Consider the following 18,605-nt stretch of genomic DNA (forward strand, 5'->3'; position numbering starts at 1 on the left):
AACTATGAAAGGAAGCTAGCAAATAATATCAAAGAGAATACTGAAAGCTTTTTCAAGTATATAAATAGCAAAAGACAGGTGAGAGTAGATATAGGACCGATAGAAAATGATGCTGGAGAAATTGTAATGGGAGATGAGGAGATGGCAGAGGAACTGAACAAGTATTTTGCATCAGTCTTCACTGAGGAAGACATCAGCAGTATACCGGACACTCAAGGGTGTCAGGGAAGAGAAATGTGCACAGTCACAATTATGACAGAGAAAGTACTTGGGAAGCTGAATAGTCTAAGGGTAGATAAATCTCCCGGACCAGATGGAATGCACCCTTGTGTTCTGAAGGAAGTAGCTGTGGAGATTGCGGAGGCATTAGCAATGATCTTTCAAAAGTCAATAGATTCTGGCATGGTTCCTGAGGACTGGAAGATTGCAAATGTCACTCCGCTATTTAAGAAGGGGGCAAGGAAGCAAAAAGGAAATTATAGACCTGTTAGCTTGACTTCAGTGGTTGGGAAGTTGTTGGAGTCGATTGTCAAGGATGAGGTTACAGAGTACCTGGAGGCATATGACAAGATAGGCAGAACTCAGCATGGTTTCTTTAAAGGAAAATTCTGCCTGACAAACCTATTGCAATTTTTTGAGGAAATTACAAGTAGGCTAGACAAGGGAGATGCAGTGGATGTTGTGTATTTGGATTTTCAGAAGGCCTTTGACAAGATGCCGCACATGAGGCTACTTAACAAGATAAGAGCCCATGGAATTACGGGAAAGTTACATATGTGGATAGAGCGTTGGCTGATTGACAGGAAACAGACAGTGGGAATAAAGGGATCCTATTCTGGTTGGCTGCCGGTTACCAGTGGTTTTCCACAGGGGTCCGTGTTGGGGCCGATTCTTTTTACATTGTACATCAACAATTTGGATTATGGAATAGATGGCTTTGTGGCTAAGTTTGCTGATGATGCAAAGATAGGTGGAGGAGCCCGTAGTGCTGAGGAAACAGAGAGTCTGCAGAGAGACTTAGATAGATTGGGAGAATGGGCAAAGAAGTGGCAAATGAAATACAATGTTGGAAAGTGTATGGTTATGCGCTTTGGTAGAAGAAATAAATGGGCAGACTATTATTTAAGTGGGGAGAAAAGTCAAAGTTCTGAGATGAAACGGGACTTGGGAGTCCTCGTACAGGATACCCCTAAAGTTAACCTCCAGGTTGAGTCAATAGTGAAGAAGGCAAATGCAATGTTGGCATTCATTTCTAGAGGAATAGAGTATAGGAGCAGGGATGTGATGTTGAGGCTCTATAAGGCGCTGGTGAGACCTCACTTGGAGTACTGTGGGCAGTTTTAGTCTCCTTATTTAAGAAAGGATGTGCTGACATTGGAGAGGGTACGGAGAAGATTCACTGGAATGATTTGGGGAATGAGAGGGTTAACATATGAGGAACATTTGACCACTCTTGGACTGTATTCCTTGGAGCTTAGAAGAATGAGGGGAGACCTCATAGAAACATTTCGAATGTTGAAAGGCATGGACAGAGTGGATGTAGCAAAGTTGTTTCCCATGATGGGGGAGTCTAGTACGAGAGGGCATGACTTAAGGATTGAAGGGCACCATTCAGAACAGAGATGCGAAGAAATTTTTTTAGCCAGAAGGTGGTGAATCTGTGGAATTTGTTGCCACAGGCAGCAGTGGGGGCCAAGTCATTGGGTGTATTTAAGGCAGAGATTGATAGGTATCTGAGTAGCCAGGGCATCAAAGGCTATGGTGAGAAAGCGGGGGAGTGGGACTAAATGGGAGAATGGATCAGCTCATGATAAAATGGTGGAGCAGACTCAATGGGCCGAATGGCCAACTTCTGCTCCTTTGTTTTATGGTCTTATGGTCTATGTGCTTCACCAGGGTCATGAAGGGTCTCAGCCTACAGCATCGACTGTTTATTCATTTCTATAGAGGCTGCCTGACTTGCTGAGGTCCTCCGGCATTTTATGCATTTCATTGAATGTTTCGATGTACATGTGACAAGTAAAGCTGATCTCCTTTACAGGGGGAGAATCAGGATTTGACCGTGTTAAAGCAGATGTTTATGTAGAAACATAGAAAATAGGTGCAGCAGTAGGCCATTCGGCCCTTTGAGCCTGCACCACCATTCAGTATGATCATGGCTGATCATCCAACTCAGAACCCTGCACCAGCCTTCCCTCCATACCCCCTGATCCCTTTAGCCACAAGGGCCATATCTAACTCCCTCTTAAATATAGCCAATGAACTGGCCTCAACTGTTTCCTGTGGCAGAGAATTCCACAGATTCACCACTCTCTGTGTGAAGGAGTTTTTCCTCATCTCAGTCCTAAAAGGCTTCCCCTTTATCCTCAAACTGTGACCCCTCGTTCTGGACTTCCCCAACATTGGGAACAATCTTCCTGCATCTAGCCTGTCCAATCCCTTTAGGATTTTATACGTTTCAATCAGATCCCCCCTCAATCTTCTAAATTCCAGCGATTATAAGCCTACTCGATCCAGTATTTCATCATATGAAAGTCCTGCCATCCCAGGAATCAATCTGGTGAACCTTCTTTGTACTCCCTCTATGGCAAGAATGTCTTTCTTCAGATTAGGGGACCAAAACTGCACACAATACTCCAGGTGTGGTCTCACCCAGGCCTTGTACAACTGCAGTAGCACCTCCCTGCTCCTGTACTCGAATCCTCTTGCTATGAATGCCAGCATACCATTCCCCTTTTTCACCGCCTGCTGTACCTGCATGCCCACTTTCAATGACTGGTGTATAATGACACCCAGGTCTCATTGCACCTCCCCTTTTCCTAATCAGCCACCATTCAGATAATAATCTATTTTCCTGTTCTTGCCACCAAAGTGGATAATCTCACATTTATCCACATTAAATTGCATCTGCCATGAATTTGCCCACTCACCTAACCTATCCAAGTCACCCTGCATCCTCTTAGCATCCTCCTCACAGCTAACACTGCCGCCCAGCTTCGTGTCATCCGCAAACTTGGAGGTGCTGCATTTAATTCCCTCATCTAAGTCATTAATATATATTGTAAACAACTGGGGTCCCAGCGCTGAGCCTTGCGGTACCCCACTAGTCACCGCCTGCCATTCTGAAAAGGTCCTGTTTATTCCCACTCTTTGCTTCCTGTCTGCCAACCAATCCTCTATCCACATCAATACCTTACCCCCAATACCATGTGCTTTAAGTTTGCACACTAATCTCCTGTGTGGGATCTTGTCAAAAGCCTTTTGAAAATCCAAATATACCACATCCATGTTAAAGCAGATGCAGGAGACCTCAGTGGTTCCTGGGGATGAGAGATTGTCCCTGTTTTATTTCCTCACTGCATCTTAAAATCCCACAGCCGCTATGAACATGCTGCTCAATTCAGGATTTAAACTTGGCTGCTCATCCGCTGATTTACTCCCTTCCCCTTTCCCTGGAAGGGACAGCATGGCAGTGTAGCAATTAGCAGAACACTTTACAGCACCCACAAGCACAAATTTCCGCCAGTGTCTGGAAGCAGTCTGTAGTTCTTGTGATGGCGTGCATTTCCTCCAGGTGCTCTGGTTTCCTCATACATTCCAAAGACGTATGGATTAGGGTAGTGCGTTGTGAGCATGTTGTGTTGGTGCTGGAAGTGTGGAAACACTTACGGGTGGTCCCCAGCACATTCTTGGACCATGTTAGTCGCTGAGACAACTGACAACATCTCACTGTATGTCTCGATGTTTCTTTTAAATCTTTATCTTTTAAAAAAGATGAGGTGCTGGAGGACCTGAGTGGATCGAGCAGATCTGTGGTGGTGGGGGGCAAGAAACTATCAATGTTTTGGGTCAAGTTCATGCGTCAAGACATCACAGTTCCCTTCCCTCTACAGATGCTGCTTGACCTCCTGGGTTCCAGCAGATAAAGATTAGCTTTATCTGTCACATGTACGTCGAACCATATGGTGAAGTGCACTGGTTTTGCACAGTGAAGATTGCGCAGGGGCAGCCTACAAGTGATTCCATGCCCCCAGCACCAACATAGCAAGCTCACAACTCACTCACTAACCCAAACATGTACGTCTTTGGATTGTGGGAGGAAATGGGAGAACCCAGAGGAAGCCCAGGCGGTCATAGGGAGAATGTGCAAGCTCCTACAGGCAGTGGAGGGAGCTGAACCCCCATCAGTGATTATGGGCCATCAGATTCTAAAGCGATGCCCTTCCATGCCACTCCCCGATGGTTTGCTGCACCAGATTCCAGGGTCTGCAGTCTCTTGTGCCTCCATGAAGAAATGTGACCCCCTTTCTGTGCTTTCCCTGTCTGTCATCAACAATGTATTGTAATGCTGAATCTGGTTCGTCGCTTCAGCAAGTGAGACAGGAAATGCACTGACTTCAAATAGGTATATTGATCACTTATTTACAATCAGTAAAAATTCAACCAAAATTCATGTTCCTCAAGTTACAGACACAACAAACATACTTGGCTACAGGCACGCACTGAGCATACCTTCTCATTGGTCATGTGTATCGCTTGCCTTAAACAAAAGAAGCGAGACAGGACCTCCCACACGTGCTTCTTGTATACCCAGGATATTTGAAATTGGACACCAGGCAGCTAACCAATGGAAAAAGATGTTGCAGTTTCAAAACTAATCACAGCGGAAGTGACTTTCATCAATCAGAATATGACACGCCTCCCACAGGTCACATTTACCCTCGAAATACACATCATTCTACATATCTCTATCTACATATCCTTAATGTATACCCTCTATCTACATTATTCTCAAGTCAAGTCAAGTCACTTTTTATTGCCATTTCGACCATAACTGCTGGTATGGTACACAGTAAAAATGAGACAACATTTTTCAGGACCATGGTGCTACATGAAACAATACAAAAACTACACTGAACTACGTAAAACAACACATAAACTACACTAGACTACAGACCTATCCAGGACTGCATAAAGTGCACAAAACAGTGCAGGCACTACAATAAATAATAAACAAGACAATAGGCACAGTAGAGGGCAGTAAGTTGGTGTCAAGCCAGGCTTTGGGTATTGAGGAGTCTGATGGCCTGGGGGAAGAAACTGTTACATCGTCTGGTCGTGAGAGCCCGAGTGCTTCGGTGCCTTTTGCCAGATGGCAGGAGGGAGAAGAGTTTGTATGAGGGGTGCGTGGGGTCCTTCATAATGCTGTTTGCTTTGCGGATGCAGCGTGTGGTGTAAATGTCTGTAATGGCGGGAAGAGAGACCCCGATGATCTTCTCAGCTGACCTCACTCTCCGCTGCAGGGTCTTGCAATCTGAGATGGCGCAATTTCCGAACCAGGCCGTGATGCAGCTGCTCAGGATGCTCTCAATACAACCTCTGTAGAATGTGGGTGCCCAGGGGGAGGTTATAGACGAGTGAGAAGAGGTAAGAGACCAGAATGGGGAATAGAAGAAGAGGAGAGGTGGACAGAATTTTTTTTACCAGAAGGAGAAATTGATATTCATGCCATCAGGTTGGAGGCTACCCAAGACGGAATATAAAGTGTTGCTCCTCCACCCTGAGGATTGCCTCATCGTGGCACAAGAGGAGGCCATGGACCAACATGTTGGAACTAAAATTGGAATTAAAATATTTGGCCACCGGGCCGATCTGCTTTTGGCAGATGGATGGAGGTGCCTGACGAAGTGGTCCCTTCATAAAGGCATACATCATTATGCCATCACATCATAAGTGCGTGCCTCACTAAAGTAAAAACAAAACTAAATGTGCACGAGCTATCTCCGTCTGTCCTGTGTTATTCTTTCAGTTAGTTCTGGGGTTACAAAATGTAACACTTCACACAAAGGGTGGTGTGTATTTGGAATCATCCGGCAGAAACAGTGGTGGGGATGAGCACTGCCTTTTCCCATTCCCACGGCTGTCTGTAAGGAGTATGTTCATTCCCTGTGTGACCATGTGGCTTTCCCCCAGGTGCTCCAATTTTCTTCCACAGTCCACATTAGAGTTAACAAGTTGTGGGAAGCGTGGCGGCACTTGTGGGCTGTCTCACTGATTTGATTTGACACAAGCAACTCATTTCATTGTACGTTTTGATGTAAACACGACAAGTAAATCTAATTTTTAAACCCTCTATTTTATCCCTTCAAAGTCCTTTCTTCTAATCACACCCTCTAACATTTCTAACCCCAGCTCTGTCTGGACCTCTTTAAATGAGGAAAGCTGCTCATCAGAGACCCTTTGGCCTGTCTCTGGGTGGAGCTGAGAAACAGGAAAGGTATGGCCACATTAGTGGGATTGTATTACAGACCACCCAATAGTCAACAAGACTTGGAAGAGCAAATCTGCAGAGAGATAGCAGGCAACTGCAGGAAACATAAAGTTGTGGTGGTAGGGGATTTTAATTTTCCATACATTGATTGGGACTCCCATACTGTTAGGGGTCTAGATGGTTTAGAGTTTGTAAAATGTGTTCAGGAAAGTTTTCTAAATCAATATATAGAGGGACCAACTAGAAGGGATGCAATATTGGATCTGCTGTTAGGAAACGAATTAGGGCAAGTGACAGAAGTCTGTGTAGGGGAACACTTTGGTTCCACCATTAGTTTCAATTTGATCATGGACAAGGATAGATCTGGTCCTAGGGTTGAGGTTCTGAACTGGAAGAAGGCCAAATTTGAAGAAATGAGAAAGGATCTAAAAAGCGTGGATTGGGACAGGTTGTTCTCTGGCAAAGATGTGATTGGTAGGTGGGAAGCCTTCAAAGGGGAAATTTTGAGAGTGCAGAGTTTGTATGTTCCTGTCAGGATTAAAGGCAGATTGAATAGGAATAAGGAACCTTGGTTCTCAAGGGATATTGCAACTCTGATAAAGAAGAAGAGGGAGTTGTATGAAATGTATAGGAAACAGGGGGTAAATCAGGTGCTTGAGGAGTATAAGAAGTGCAAGAAAATACTTAAGAAAGAAATCAGGAGGGCTAAAAGAAGACATGAGGTTGCCTTGGCAGTCAAAGTGAAGGATAATCCAAAGAGCTTTTACAAGTATATTAAGAGCAAAAGGATTGTAAGGGATAAAATTGGTCCTCTTGAAGATCAGAGTGGTCGGCTTTGTGCGGAACCAAAGGAAATGGGGGAGATCTTAAATAGGTTTTTTGCGTCTGTATTTACTAAGGAAGCTGGCATGAAATCTATGGAATTGAGGGAATCAAGTAGTGAGAACATGGAAACTGTACAGATTGAAAAGGAGGAGGTGCTTGCTGTCTTGAGGAAAATTAAAGTGGATAAATCTCCGGGACCTGACAGGGTGTTCCCTCGGACCTTGAAGGAGACTAGTGTTGAAATTGTGGGGGCCCTGGCAGAAATATTTAAAATGTCGCTGTCTACAGGTGAAGTTCCGGAGGACTGGAGAGTGGCTCATGTTGTTCCGTTGTTTAAAAAAGGATCGAAAAGTAATCCGGGAAATTATAGGCCGGTGAGTTTAATGTCAGTAGTAGGTAAGTTATTGGAGGGAGTACTAAGAGACAGAATCTACAAGCATTTGGATAGACAGGGGCTTATTAGGGAGAGTCAACATGGCTTTGTGTGTGGTAGGTCATGTTTGACCAATCTGTTGGAGTTTTTCGAGGAGGTTACCAGGAAGGTGGATGAAGGGAAGGCAGTGGATATTGTCTACATGGACTTCAGTAAGGCCTTTGACAAGGTCCCGCATGGGAGGTTAGTTAGGAAAATTCAGTCGCTAAGTATACATGGAGAGGTGGTAAATTGGATTAGACATTGGCTCGATGGAAGAAGCCAGAGAGTGGTGGTAGAGAATTGCTTCTCTGAGTGGAGGCCTGTGACTAGTGGTGTGCCACAGGGATCAGTGCTGGGTCCATTGTTATTTGTCATCTATATCAATGATCTGGATGATAATGTGGTAAATTGGATCAGCAAGTTTGCTGATGATACAAAGATTGGAGGTGTAGTAGACAGTGAGGAAGGTTTTCAGAGCCTGCAGAGGGACTTGGACCATCTGGAAAAATGGGCTGAAAAATGGCAGATGGAGTTTAATACTGACAAGTGTGAGGTATTGCACGTTGAAAGGACAAACCAAGGTAGAACGTACAGGGTTAATGGTAAGGCACTGAGGAGTGCAGTGGAACAGAGGGATCTGGGAATACAGATACAAAATTCCCTAAAAGTGTCGTCACAGGTAGATAGGGTTGTAAAGAGAGCTTCTGGTACATTGGCCTTTATTAATCGAAGTATTGAGTATAAGAGCTGGAATGTTATGATGAGGTTGTATAAGGCATTGGTGAGGCCGAATCTGGAGTATTGTGTTCAGTTTTGGTCACCAAATTACAGGAAGGATATAAATAAGGTTGAAAGAGTGCAGAGAAGGTTTACAAGGATGTTGCCAGGACTTGAGAAACTCATTTACAGAGAAAGGTTGAATAGGTTAGGACTTTATTCCCTGGAGCGTAGAAGAATGAGGGGAGATTTGATAGAGGTATATAAAATTATGATGGGTATAGATAGAGTGAATGCAAGCAGGCTTTTTCCACTGAGGCAAGGGGAGAAAAAAACCAGAGGACATGGGTTAAGGGTGAGGGGGGAAAAGTTTAAAGGGAACATTAGGGGGGGCTTCTTCACACAGAGAGTTGTGGGAGTATGGAATGAGCTGCCAGACGAGGTGGTAAATGCGGGTTCTTTTTTAATATTTATGAATAAATTAGACAGATACACGGATGGGAGGTGTATGGAGGGATATGGTCTGTGTGCAGGTCAGTGGGACTAGGCAGAAAATGGTTCGGCACAGCCAAGAAGGGCCAAAGGGCCTGTTTCTGTGCTGTAGTTTCTATGGTTCTATGGTTCTATGTCGGCTGGTAGCTGCAGAATTCACAGCAGTGATTGTGTGAACGCCTGCCTGAAAAAATTCGCATCACTTTGGTGGGGCAATGGCACTCACCACATCTCTGTAATTAAAATTTACTTGAGATATATGTCATCTCATTAAAAAAGGATTTGTCTGAATGATTCCATGAAGCAACTGTAATTGACACACTTTTAAGTATTTGGAGATTGCAGAGAGAGAGCTTGCCCGAAATGGCTGAAGAGATCGATGATATTCCTACGGAATCAGAATCAGGTTTATTATCACTAGCATCTGTCATGAAATGTCATCGTTTTGTGACAGCAATACAGTGCAATACATAAAATTTACTATGAATTGCAATAAGATATATAAGTAAGTAAATGAAGAAATTGTGTGAAAAGAGAGCAAAAAAAGTGAAGAGTTCATGAGTTGGTTCATTGTCCGTTCAGAAGAGGAAGAAACTGTCCCTAAAATGTTGAATGTGTGTGTGCAAGCTCCTGCAGTTCATCGCTGATGGTAGTAATTACGTACTCTTTATCCACAACACACCCAAAATGCTGGAGGAACTCAGCAGCACAGGCAGCATCTATGGAAATGTATAAGCAGTTGACGCTTTGGTCCAATACTCTTCTTCAGGACTGGGAAGGAAGGGGGAAGTTGACAGAATAAAAAGGTGGGAGGAGGGGAAGGAAGATTGCAGAAGGTGAGCGGTGAAGCCAAGTGGGTGGGAAAGATAAAGGTCTGGAGAGGAAAGAATCTGATTGGAGAAGAATTGGGCTGTAGGAGAAAGGGAAGGAGGAGGGAACCCTAGGGGAGGTGACTGGCAGATGAGAAGAGGTAAGAAGACAGAGAGGAGAACAGAAAATGAGGGGAAGGGGAGGGTTTTTTTTAACCAGAAGGAGAAATCGATATTCATGCTATTAGGTTGGAGGCAGCCCAGACAGATAAGAAGTTGCTCCTCCACCCTGAGGGGGGGCTTCATTGTGGCACAAGAGGAGGCCATGGACCGACATGTCGGAATGGGAATGGGAATTATTACTGTTAATATCAGGACTGTTTGTACTCGGGAGGATTGTTGATAAATAGTTTACTGCCAGAGTACTGGGGACGGGTTATGAGGATTGCTATTAATGATACTGAACCTGGGTAGTAGAGATTAGATGGTGTCCTGTGGGGATGTGCTGGCTGTCGAAAGTCGCTTCCATTGTGGTTGGTTAGTTTAAAAGCTGCAGCTGCTTTTCCCATTGAATAGCTGCCTGGTGTCCAGTTTCAAATATCCTGGGGATATAAGATAGCACGTGGAAGGGGCGTGCTCTCTTCTTCCCCTGTTTAAGGTGAGACGATTGGGAGGGTATGCTCTGCGTGCACTTTTAACTAAGTATGCTTGTTGAATATTCAGCTTTGTAGCATTTGTAACTTGGGGAACGTGAATATTTGGTTGAGTTTTTACCCTTTGTAAGTAAAGGATTAATATACCTATTCGAAGTTAGTGCATTTCCTGTCTCACTTTGCAGAGCTGAGAACATTACAGATGGTGAATATTAACACCAATTGTAAATTATTAAATTATTTTACTGATGGTGAAAATTATTACCGAAGATAAATAGTACTTCCACCTCACAATCTACCTCGTTATGATCTTGTACTTTATCATTTACCTGCACTGTTCTTGCTCTGTGGCTGTTACACTTTACAAGGGACAGAGAACATGCAGTGCAGTTAAACGATAAAGTGCAATGTTGTTATTGTTCCACCTCAGTGATCTGTGTAATGACCTGATCTGTATGAACAATATGCAAGACAAGATGAGAGGCAACTTTATAGGGGTATACAAGAGGGTGAAAGGCACAGATCAAGCAGACAGTCGGGGGGAAATGGCTATACAAGAGGGCATAATTTTAAAGTGATTGGAGGGAAGTATAGGAGTGGATGTTCTTTACACAGAGAGTGGTGGGTTTGTGGAACACACAGCCAGGGGTGTTGATAATGCAGATATATTCATCATCATAATTTTGTGCCGTGTCGTATGATGTGGGCGATCATTGTCTCATGACCATCATTGTTTTTGGCAAATTTCTACAGAAGCTGGTTTGCCATTGCCGCCTTCTGGGCAGTTAAGACAGGCGACCCCAGCCATTATCAATACACTTCAGAGTTCGTCTGCCTGGTGTCAGTGGTCGTATAACCAGGACTTGTGATATGCACCAGCTGCTCACACAACCATTCGCTACCTGCTCCCATGGTTTTGTGTGACCCTGGCTGGGTGTTGGCTAAGCAGGTGCTACACCTTGCCCAAGGATGACCTGCAGGCTAGCGGAGGGAAGGAGCACCCTACACCTTGTTCGGTAGAGACGTATCTCCACCCCGTCACAGATATATGAGGGACACTTAAAAAACCTTTAGGCACACAGATGAAAGAACAATGGAGGGCTATGTAGTAGGGAAGGTTCAGGTTGATCTTAGAGTAGGTTAAAAGGTCGGCATAACATTGCGAGCTGAAGGTTCTGTACTGGGCTGTAGTGTTCTATAATAAGCCAATTCCAGCTTCAATTCCCAATAGAAAAGATTATTATCAGTGGAACGATGAAGAGTACAGCCAGCGATGCAATCTTCCCATCAGAGGAGTGGTAGAGAAAGCCCAGGGAACAAACGAGTGAGTAACGCTAGACTGAAGATCACAAGGGGAACTGGGTGGCAATCGAAGCTCTTCAGTTGGCAAGCCAGAGAGGAGCAGCAGATGGAAAATCCTGCACTCACTGCAGTTCAGAGAGAGAAGGAAATTTGTCGGGAAGAACCACTGGGGGATGGTCAGAAATCAGTTGGAAGTTTAATTTCCCCTCGTGTGTAGGTGAGATGTAAAATCTGAGTGGGGGTAGGTAGAATGTGGGGAGTACAAAATGTGCTGGAGCAGGGTTAGTGGTTTTGTGCTGAGACTCTGTGACTTTGTAACATCAGTAATAACCTCTGCAGATTTACCTTCAAAAATGTACTAAAGCACTTCACTGAGCATTTTCAAATCAGCAAGTGTACCGCTGAAAAGAAATGTGTGGAGTGTGTCAGGGATTGTTTCTTAGAATAGTATGTGACAGAACCTAGCTGCAAACAGATTTGCTGGTGTTTAATGAGCTGGGATTAATAAGAGCTATTGTCAGGGAGTGGTAGAGTCATTGAGATGTATGGCATGGGAGAAGCTCCATCCAGACCAGGTCGTCTCTCTGAGCTTGTCCCATTTGCTCACCACCCCCCCCCCCCCAAACCTTTCCTATCCATGTACCTCTCCAAATTTCTCTTAAACATTGAAATCGAACCTGCATCCATCACTTCCACTGACAATGTCATGTCTTTTAAATGTTATCTAAGTAGCTGTCCAAATGTTTTTTGAATGTTATGAAATCCACATCTATTACTTCCTCTGGCTGCTCATTTCATGTACCCACCGCCCTCTCAGGACCACATAATCTTTCCCCTCTCACCTTCAACCTTTGCCTTCTAGTTTTAAACTCCCCTACCCAGGAGAAAAGACTATGACAATTTGCCTCGACTCTGCCCTTCTGATTTTATAAACCTCTATAACGGCACCTTATTGGAGGACAACACACACAAAATGCTGGAGGAACTCAGCAGGCCAGACAGCCTTTATGGAAAAAAAGTACAGTCAATGCTTCGGCAGGACTTATAGGAGGGCAGTTAGTTCAACGGCTTTAGGGTGTCAGCAATCGCTGATCGAGGTTCGATTCACTCCACCGTCTGTAAGGAGTTTGTGCGTTCTCTTATCTCTGTGACCACGTGGGTTTCCTTCAGCTGTTCCGGCTTCCTCCCGCACTCCAGAGACGTACAGGTTAGGGAGTTGTTCTATCGACACCAGAAGCGTGGTGACACCTGTGGGCTGCTCAGTGCACAATCTTTGCTGATATCGTTTGATGCAAAGTAATGCATTTTAGCATATGTTTTGATGTTCATGTGACAAATAAATCTAATCGAACCTACTCTAATCTAATCTAACCCTCTAGTCTCCGTCACTCCAGAGAAAACAGTCCCAGCCTGTTCACTCGCTGCTTATAATTCAAGCCCACCAATCCCAGCAATGACTTCACGAAACTTCTCTGCATCCATTCTAGTTTAATCACATCCATCTTATTGTATGATCACCTCTAATGTGCACAATATTTCAAATTAACACACACAAGATGCTGGAGGAACTCAGTAGGTCAGTCAGGCAGCATCTATGAAGGAGAACTAACAGTTGATGTATTGGACCAAGGCCCTTCACCAGAACTGGAAAAGAAGGGAGAAGAAGCCATAATAAGATGGTGAGGGGAGATGAAGGAGGACAGGCAAGAAGGTGATGCCAGGTAAGTGGGGGAGGGTGGGATAAAGTGAGAAACTGGGAGGAGGTAGGTGGAAAAGCTGAAGGGCTGGAGAAGAAGGGATCTGAGAGGAGAGTGGACCATGGGAGAAAGGGAAGAAGTATGGCACTGTTCTCTCTAAGTTGCACAGATGCGCAGCCACATGGCAATTGAGATGTACATAGACTTTGTTGCTGTGCAGCTAGAATTTTATTTTATATAGTTAATATAATTTTGAGATTATGCTAATATAATTTAGAAATTATGTTAATATAATTTTGAAATCTATGTTAATATAATTGTGAAATACCCTGTAATTAATTGTGTTAATGAATATAATCCATAAATTTTAAGAATAATAAATGTACTGCAACCTTTACTTTGAAACATTTTAGAGTTTATAAGTATGTTTCAAGTTATAAAACTGTTACAAATTGTGACAATAAACACAGAATGGAAGTCGGTAGCTCATTGATAATAAACCACCGACCCGGTGAATGCTGACATTGTTGAAGTTTAAAAGTTTATGTAATTTAAAAGATTTTATTTGTTGTACTGTATTTCATTATATCCTTCAATTAATAAATAAAATCAAAAGTATGTTAGTGGCAGAACAATCGATTCGTAAAGAGAGAGATCTTCCCACAGGTTGGGGGAAAATAGTTTAAAAAAAGGAGCGTTTCGTGGAGCTCAGTGCATTAGCAGCGGACCAATTGATTTGAAGAGAGAGTGAGCTTCGCACAGACTGGGGAGCAGAGTTTAAAAAAGGAGCATTTTGCGGGGCTCGGTGCATTAGAATAGTGGATATGACTGCGACACCAGTTTTCTGTTCCGGGTGTCAGATGTGGGATTTCCAGGAGACTTCCAGCCTCCCTGATGGCCACATCTGCGCCAGGTGCATCGAGCTGCAGCTCCTCAGAGACCGAGTTAGGGAACTGGAGCTGCAGCTCGATGACTTTTGGCTTGTTAGGGAGAGTGAGGAGGTGGTTGCCAGGAGCTACAGGCAGATAGATACCCCGAGGACACAAGAGACAGATAAGTGGGTAACTGTCAAGGGAGGGAAGGAAGGGCGTCAGATAGTGGAGAGCACCCCTGTGGCTGTCTCCCTTAACAATACTCCGTTTTGAGTGCTGTTGGAGGAGGGACCTACCTGGGGGAAGCAACAGTGGCTGTGCTTCTGGCACAGAGTCTGGTCCTGTGGCTCAGAAGGGTAGGAAATGGAAGAGGAAGGCAGGGGTAATAGGGGACTCTATAGTTAGGGGTACAGACAGGCGATTCTGTGGGCATGAAAAAGAAACAAGGATGGTAATTTGCCTCACAGGTGCCAGGGTTCATGATGTTTCTGAACGTGTCCACAATATCCTGAAACGGGAGGGTGAGCAGCCAGAGGTTGTAGGTCATATTGGTACCAACGACACAGGTAGAAAAAGGGTGGAGGTCCTGAAAGCAGACTACAGGGAGTTAAGAAGGAAGGTGAGAAGCAGTACCTCAAGGGTAGTAATCTCGGGATTACTGCCTGTGCCATGCAACAGTGAGTATAGGAATAGAATGAGGTGGAGGATAAATGTGTGGCTGAAGGATTGCAGCAGGGAGCAGGGATTCAGATTTCTGGATCATTAGGACCTTTTCTGGGGCAGGTGTGACCTGTACAAAAAGGACGGGTTACACTTCAATCCGAGAGGAACCAATCTCCTGGTGGGGAGGTTTGCTAATGCTGTTGGGGAGGGTTTAAACTAGATTTACAGGGGATAGGAACCAAAGTAAAAAGGCAGAGGATGGGGAGGTTGGCGCACAAGTAGAGACAGCTTATAGGGAGTTTGTGAGGAAGGACAGGCAGATGTTAGAGCAAAGATGCACTCAGCCTGATGGTTTGAGATGTGCCTGTTTTAATGCAAGGAGTATCATAAACAAGATGGATGAACTTAGAGCGTGGATTAATACATGGAACTGTGATGTTGTGGCCATTACAAATATTTGGATATCTCTGGAGCAGGAACGGCAGCTGAGAGTGCCAGGCTTTAGATCTTTCAAAAAGAACAGAGATGGAGGCAAAAGAGGTGGGATGTGGTATCGCTAATTAGGGATAGTATCACGGCTGCAGAAAGGGAGGAAGTCATGGAGGGATGGTCTACTGAGTCAATGTGGGTGGAAGTCAGAAACAAGAAAGGGGCAATAACTCTACTGCGTGTTTTTATGGACCCCTCAATAGTAACAGTGATATCGAGGAGCAGTTAGGGAGGCAGATTCTGGAACAGTGCGATAATAATAGGATTGTTGTGATGGGAGATTCTAACTTTCCTAATATGACCGGCATTTCCTTAGTCCAAGGGGTTTAGATGGGATGGAGTTCGTTAGGAGAGTTCAGGAAGGTTTCCTGATGCAATATGTAGCTAAGCCAACTAGAGAAGCTGTACTTGATCTGGTACTGGGAAATGAACCTGGTCAGATCTCTCGGTGGGAGAGCATTTTGAAGGTAGTGATCACAACTCTATCTCCTTCACTATAACACTGGAGAGACCATAAGACCATAACACAAAGGAGTAGAAATCAGCCATTCGGCCCATTGAGTCTGCTCCGCCATTTTATCATGAACTGATCCATTCTCCCATTTAGTCCCAGTCCCCCACTTTCTCACCATAACCTTTGATGCCCTGGCTACTCAGATACCTATCAATCTCTGCCTTAAATACACCCAATGACTTGGCCCCCAATGCCACCTGTGGCAACAAATTCCATAGATTCACCACCCTCTGGCTAAAAAAATTTCTTCGCATCTCTGTTCTGAATGGACGCCCTTCAATCCTTAAGTCATGCCCTCTCGTACTAGACTCCCCCATCATGGGAAACAACTTTGCCACATCCACTCTGTCCATGCCTTTCAACATTCGAAATGTTTCTATGAGGTCTCCCCTCATTCTTCTAAACTCCAAGGAATACGGTCCAAGAGCGGACAAACATTCCTCATCTGTTAACCCTCTCATTCCCGGAATCATTCTAGTGAATCTTCTCTGTACCCCCTCCAACGTCAGCACATCCTTTCTTAAATAAGGAGACCAAAACTGCCCACAGTACTCCAAGTGAGGTCTCACCAGTGCCTTATAGAGCCTCAACATCACATCCCTGCTCCTATGCTCGATTCCTCTAGAAATGAATGCCAACATTGCATTTGCCTTCTTCACTAGAGGGATAGAAGCAGACAATTTGGGAAAGCATTTAACTGGGGTAGGGGGAAATATGGTGCTTTTAGGTAGGAAATTGGGAGCATATATTCAGAGCAGATGTTCTCAGGGAAATGCATGGCAGAAATGCGGCAAATCTTCAGTGAACATTTGCAAGGCGTTCTGCATAGGTATGTTCCAGTGAGGCAGGGAAAGGGTTAAAGAGCCATGGTGTACAAAGTATGTAGAAAATCTAGTTAAGAAGAAAAGAAAAGCTTATGAAAGGTTCAAGAAACCAGGTACTGTTAGAGCTCTAGAAAATTGCAAGGTTAACAAGAAGGAGCTTAAGAATGGAACCAGGAGAGCCAGAAGGGGCCATGAGAAAGCCTTGGTGAGCAGGATTAAGGAAAACCCCAAGGTATTCTACAAGTATGTGAAGAGCAAGAGGATGAGCCGTGTGAGAATAGAATCAATCAGGTGTGATAGTGGAAATCTGTGCATGGAGTCAGAGGAAGTAGCAGAGGTACTTAATGAATACTTTGCTCAGTATTCACCAGGGGAAAAGACATTGACAATTGTGGGGAAGACTTACAGCGGACTGAAATGTTTGCGCATATAGATGTTAAAAAAGAGGATGTGCTGGAGCTTTTGAAAAGCATTAAGTTAGATAAGTCAACAAGACCGGATGAGATATATCCCACACCACTATGGGAAGTGAGGTAAGAGATTGCTGAGCCTCTGGCGATGATCTTTGCATCATCAATAGGGACAGGAGAAGTACCAGAGGATTGGAGGGTTGCAAATATTGTTCCCTTGATCAAGGTGGGAGAAAGATAAAAGGTGGGTAACTGTAGTCCTGTTGGCACAACATCTGTTGTGGGCAATGAGTCTATAATCAAGGAAGATCTAGCTGGCCATTTTGAGAAGGTTCTGTAATCAAACCAAGTCAATTATGGTTTTCAAAGTCAAAGACAAAGTCAAGTTCATTGTCATCTGCACAAGTCCATGTGCGTACATGTGCAATGAAAAAACAGCAGCACCCCAGGCACAGAGCATCAGATGCACAGTATCACCAGAAAAAAAAGTAAATTGCACATGAATTATACGCAATTTTTACAAGGAAGTACACAATTCAAACAAAAAAAACCACTAAATTGGTTATCGTGTCAATGAAAGTGTTCACAGTGGTGCTAGACTGTAAAGATTGGAGTTGTATCGGTTGGTTCGAGAACCGAATGGTTGCGGGAAAGTAGCTGTTCCTGAACCTGGTAGTGTGGGACTTCAGACTTCTCAGCTGCCTGACCTGCTGAGTTCCTCTGGCATTTGTGAGCGCTGCTCAAAATTTCCAGCACCTGCAGAATCTTCCTTGTCATCTGCTGTTAACCAAGGTTTGGTTCAATTTGCTTCAGACAACCGGGAAGAAAGGAGATCTATTTGACTTCTAAAAAATGCAGATAATACAATTTGTTTTATTGGTCTCATGTACAGAGGGCTCAGTGGGTCGGTAAGACGGCCCAGGGATCTTCTGCTACTGGAGAGGGTGGGGCTGGGGAGGGTGAGGAAGCCACTCAGTTATTGTAATGGTGTACCACCGAAGGGGCCACAGGAGTGGTGGTACTGCTGTGATGTGTACAGCAGTACAGAAAGCATTGACAATGCATGCAAAGAATGAAAAAGTCTTTTAGTTTATTGTACATATTCTTATTATGAGTAAAATATATTCTGATAAAAATGTCACATGTTCATTGGAACATACAATGAGATCTTAGTCAATGCAAACCCACTGGTCCGTATCTGGTCTTTGCAGAGAGGGCTCCCATTGTTAGATTCATTGCCTCAGGACAGAAGCAACCAGAAGTCCTGGCTGTTCTCAGCATCGTGTGATTTATTATCACACGCTCATGTGTGTTTGGAGATAATTGGCTTAGATGTGATACTGTTATCACTGGGTGTCACTGCCACACAAAGAGGAGGTAATTAGTTAGATATTCCACTGTCACAGGGAAGCAACATCCATCATCAAGGCCATGCTTTCTTACTGCTGCCATCAGGAAGAAGGTACAGGACCCACACCACCAGGTTCAGGAGTAGTTATTCCCCCTCAACCATCAGGCTCCTGAACCAGAAGGGATAACTTCACTCAACTTCACTTGCTCATCCCTGAACTGTTCCCACAGCCTATGGACTCACTTTCAAGGACTCTTCATCTCATGTTCTCTATATTATTATATCTTTTTTTCTCTTTCCT

This window comes from Mobula birostris, chromosome 6 (genome assembly GCF_030028105.1).
Source record: "Mobula birostris isolate sMobBir1 chromosome 6, sMobBir1.hap1, whole genome shotgun sequence".
In the NCBI taxonomy this organism is placed as follows: Eukaryota; Metazoa; Chordata; class Chondrichthyes; order Myliobatiformes; family Myliobatidae; genus Mobula; species Mobula birostris.